Genomic DNA, 5,476 nt, shown 5'->3' on the forward strand with positions numbered 1-5,476 from the left:
ACCATAACTCAAGAAAATCTGATAAAACCATTCCTTATAACCTCTTCTTAACACATTATACAGCACCTAAAAAATAATTAAAATGTTTTAAAAGATAACAATGTACTTATCCACTAACCTCTGATCCAAATAAGATCCTATAATCCTAATTTTACCCTGACCATAACACTAATACTTACCACAGTTCATTTTATATATATAACATTTAGTTTCATTATTTCTACCTTGAAGTACACTCTGGTACATGCATCTATTAGAATAGTATACATCCATTATATACAGTGAAAAAAAGTTTTAAAATACAAAAAAAAAAAAAATTCACAATGTAACATTAATGATGTAGGGGTAGTTCTGATGCTAAGGTCCTGTTCCCCAGTTAGTTCTTGATCTGTCACTAAAGAAAGCCATGGGGCAACTGAGGGGTAGAAGGTATAGGCGGGCCTAGGAGGAAAAGGGAGACATAAGGAAGGAGAGACAGAGTTTCACCATGCTTCTGATGGAGAAGGGTTGCAGAGCCATCTGAGATCTCAAACAGAGTGGTCACATGGCCACTCCTACAGGTAGGTGGTCAGGTGCTTTTAGCAAGGGGCTAGATGGGACTAGCCACTAAAGTTTAGGGCAGATGGGAGGTAGAGAGCTAAGAGTAATAGTAAGGGCGCATTTTTTTCCAGGCAGGAGATAATAGTGCCCAGCAATTGTGGCAAGAAGGCAAGTTGATATTGAACAACTGTGTGTCTGTGTCTTTTATCCATGGACTCAAGGGAAGCTGGGAGGGAGTTGGTAATGCAGCCTGTTCACAGAGTTAAAGCAGGGTAGTGAAAAGCTACATGGAACAGAAAGGATTAAACTAACAAAGCAAAATTACATGAAGAAAACCTACACATATATATGTAGAAAAAAAAGTCACACAATTAAAACTAGCTTAATGAAAACATTGAGTAGGTAAAGAGTAAGAAAAATCTATAAACTAGATGAAAAATATTGAAATAGCAAATAGAAATAAAAAAAATATTAAGAGCTGGAAATGCAGATCACTTGGTAAAGTGATTGCCTAAAATGTACAAAACCCTACAGGCCTTTGATCTCCATTGCCTCAAAATTAAAATTTAAGTCTGTACTTGACCCAGCACTTGGGAAATAAAGGCAGGATGATCAAAAGTTCAAGGCCATCCTCTGGCTACAGGAAACCCAAATAATAAATTAACAAACTGAAATAGGATATTAAAGTGAAAGAACTAAAGGCAATTACTAAGATGGCCCAATGACTAAGAGTACTTATTGCTCTTGCAAAGGACCCAGGTTTAGTTTCCAGCATCCACATCAGCTCACGACCATCTATCTATAAGTCCAGTTTAAGAGGATCCAAAGTTCTCTGGCCTCTATGTGCACCTGCAAGAATATATGCACACATGCTCACATGGGCACATGTACATGAATTAAAAATGAATAAATAAATCTTAAAAAATAAAGTAATTACATAAACCTACTTAAGAACCAGCCCTGGAGGCCAGGCATGGTATGCACCCTTTAATCTCAGCACTTGGGAGGCAGAGGCAGGCAGATGGATCTCTGAGTTCAAGGCTGCCTGGTCTACAAAGTGAATTCCAGGACAGCCAGGGCTATAAAGTAAGACCCCATCTTAAAAAAATAAACAACAACAACAAAAATAATAAGAATTACAATTAACTGTTTTGATGTCAACATTACAAGCAAGAAAATGTAAAATCCTTCAAAATGCTGAAAGAAAATTATGCTCTAAGTACAGTATTTTACCCAAAGAGTTAACTAGGAGTGTAAAACAAAGATATTTTCAGATATGTCATCAGAAAGTATGGTCAGACATGGCTGCATATGCCTTTAATCCTAGCACTTGGAAGGAAGAAGCAGACTGATCTCTGGGAATTCAAGGTCAGCCTGATCTTCATGTAGCTAGTTCCAGGCTACCCAGGGGTACTTGGTGAAACCTTGTCTCTAGATAAGTAAAATTAAAAGGGAGAATACCTCTGGCATCCACATGAATATGCCCACACACATATAAACATGTATAAACAGATCCTCTATATAGAGACAAAATTAAAACTATAAATAGAAAATTACAAAGAATCTTATTTCTAGGAATTTACAAATATACCTACATAAATGCATAGAAACATACAATCACAACATTTGTTTCAATATCATATCAACATAGAAGTGGAAACTTCTGGTTTCTTTGGAAAGTCAGTTATGTCAAATGATGTTTTGCTGAAGCAGACACAAGTGAAAGGATGTTTTGCTAAAGCAAACACATGAACGAAAACATGACGAAGGATTCTTCACTAAAGACACACATGTATTGGTTCGTCTTACACTGTGTTGCTGAGCTCCATTTTTTGTGGCTCCATATAGAGAAATATACCAAAAAAACTTCAGGTTCCAGACTCTGGCTAGTTGATGTCAACTGATAAACATGGAGATTCACATGGAGTTCTGCTCAGACTCATGCAGTGAGGCAAGACCTGTGGGAGGACACAGATCTTGATGTTTGGAGGGAGTGTAAACAAGATTCCACAGACAGTGAGGAGGCATGCATAGCTAGCTTTGCAATGCTTCACTTCTTTGTCTTGCATCTTCATCTTCTCTGATCTTTGCTTCATTACTTCGTTGAGAAGCACAGAGAACTTCTACTGGCGTTCCTATTGGTCCAGGTCGCTCTTGTTGACTTGTGCCACTTCAGCAGAGGCCTGGCTGTCTCGGTTAGGTCACAGCACCACTGCTGATTCTATCCTGTTTGCTATCCTGACACTCCTGAACTGGACTGCCGGTATAATCATTAAGTGTTTGCAAATGGACTAAGCTGCTGCTGTTGATTCCTGTGAACTAAACTACTCATTTCCTGACAACAAAGACTAGATCTGCTCCAAAGAAGAATTTCAAACAGGTCCACTTCCCCACTATCCTAATAACTTTTATTTTCTACTACCTCTAGTGGGCTAGAAAGGAGGCTAAAACATTTAAGAACCCATATTAAAAGTAGGATTTGAAAAATCAAAGCCAGACTGGAGAGATGGCTCAGCAGTTAAGAGCACTGACTGCTCTTTCAGAGGTCCAGAGTTCAAATCCCAGAAACCACATGGTGGCTCACAACCATCCATAATGAGATCTGATGCCCTCTTCTGGGGTGTCTAAAGACAGCCACAGTGTACTTAGATATAATAATAAATACATAAACCTTTAAAAAAGAAAAATCAAGCCGGGCGGTGGTGGCGCACGCCTTTAATCCTAGCACTTGGGAGGCAGAGGCAGGCGGATTTCCGAGTTCGAGGCCAGCCTGGTCTACAGAATGAGTACCGGGACAGCCGGGGCTACAGAGAGAAACCCTGTCTCAAAAAACCAAAAAAAAAAGAAAAATCAAAGCCTACAATAGATTAACTACCCCAATAAATATCACTGTAACACTGCCAATATCATTGATGACAATTATACAATAAAATAAACAAAGTGACAGCCTGCCTTTAAGTTTTATTTTCAATTTATTATTTTATTATAAATTTATATTATATTATTTGAGACAGAGTCTCACCATATGTCATTATCATTGTTCTATTGCTGTGAAGAAACATATGAACAACACAACTCTTATAAAATGAAGTATTTATATTGGGGCTTTCTTATATTTTCAGAGGTTTAGTCCATTATTTTCATGACAGGGAATATGGCTGTATACAGGCACGTGCTAGAGCAGCTGATGAGGGTTACATCCGGAATCTTGGGTAAAGACAGACTCTGCCTTAGAACCTCGAGGCTCTAGAAACCTCAAGGGTCACCCCCAGTGACACACCTCCTCTAACAAGGACATACCTCATAATCCTTATAATCTTATGAAAGGTCTGCTCCCTGGTGAGTATCCATTATAAGTCTCTGGCAACCATTCTTATTCAAATCACCACACCTCTTAATTATGGCTAACTAGGAACTCACAGATATCTACCTCAGGAGTGCTGGGATTAAAGGTGCACACCAATATGCCAGCTTAAAAAAAGTTTTTTAGCCGGGCAGTGGTGGTGCACCATGCCTTTAATCCCAGCACTTGGGAGGAAGAGGCAGGTGGATTAATGAGTTCGCGGCCAGCCTTGTCTACAGAATGGGTTCCAGGACAGCCAGGGCTACAAAGAGAAACCCTGTCTCCAAAAAATAAAAAAATAAAAAATAAAAGTGAAAGTGGTGCATGCTAAGGAGTTCAAAAGTCCAAGGTCAGGCTGGAGATATGGCTCTGCCTTAAGAACACTGACTGCTCCTCCAGAGATTCTGAGTTCAATTCCAAGCAACCACATGGTGACTTTTAACCATCTGTAATGAGATCTGATGTCCTCTTCTTGTGAGTCTGAAGACGAGCTAAAGTGTACTCATATACATAAAATAAATAAAACTCTTTTTAAAAAGTCCAAGGTTTTGCTAGACTGTGTACTGTGTAGAAGAATCACCTGCCAACAAAAGCTAATGGCCAATATACTGAGACGGACTTCTGGTTGAATCAATCAGGAGATTTTTCAACTGGGACTGGGAGGCAGACTTAAGAAGACGAGAAGAGACCAGTCACATAGCTGAACTGAGGTTAGAAGGTTGAGAATTAGTAAAGGAGTCAGCACAGGGGTGTGGGTGGAAAAGTCCTCAGCAATAAATGGTGCTCAACATTTGAGCTCTTAGAATCCATGCTTAGCGCTCGAGAAGCCACAGGGAAGGATAGTTTAGCACATTGCTCTGTGGGGGTGGGCAGGCTGCTCTGTGTGAGTAGAACAGCTTAAGTCCTGCAGAGAGTGGAGGCCTGTGAATAACGGGTACAGCAGGAACAGAGCCTCAGGGCATGGTCCCAGGTGAGCACACTGCTCTAAAAAGCCAGTGCTTTGCTCACTATAGAAGGTGCTGTCCGTGTGGCAGCCCATGGGAAAACAGCAGCCCATGGGAAAACAGCAGCCCATGGGAAAACAGCAGCCCAGTCCCAGCCCACTGCATCCCTAGTCTGGTGACCACTGTCCTAGCCCAGTGTGGTAGGGCATGAAGGCCCAAGACTATGAGTAGGTGCTCACAGATGAAGGTCAGAAGCTGAACTATATGGGGAGTCAGAGAAGCCTGATCATGACCAGCACAAGGCAGAACCAGTGGGGCAGTCCGATGAACCAAGCTGTAGGTGGGTGGGCCAGCCACCAACACCAGGTGCTAACTGACAGCGGAAGGACCACCAGAGACAGCCCTCAAAACAAATCCAGTCCTAGACACAAGCCTCTGACCAAGCTAAGTAGCTTTGAAATTTTGTTAAATGCTAAGGAAAGAGAGAAACTGAATACAAAGTCATAGGGACAAAGTCTCTGAAGGAAGAAATCAAGACATTAAAAAAGAAGTGTTTTCTATGTTAAAAATGGAGAAAAAAATGACAATGCATCTGGATCCCATATTTTACTTATTCAACACATGAATAACTTTTTTTCAGTAATAATTA

The sequence above is a fragment of the Mastomys coucha genome, unplaced genomic scaffold, assembly GCF_008632895.1.
Source record: "Mastomys coucha isolate ucsf_1 unplaced genomic scaffold, UCSF_Mcou_1 pScaffold13, whole genome shotgun sequence".
NCBI classification, from domain to species: domain Eukaryota; kingdom Metazoa; phylum Chordata; class Mammalia; order Rodentia; family Muridae; genus Mastomys; species Mastomys coucha.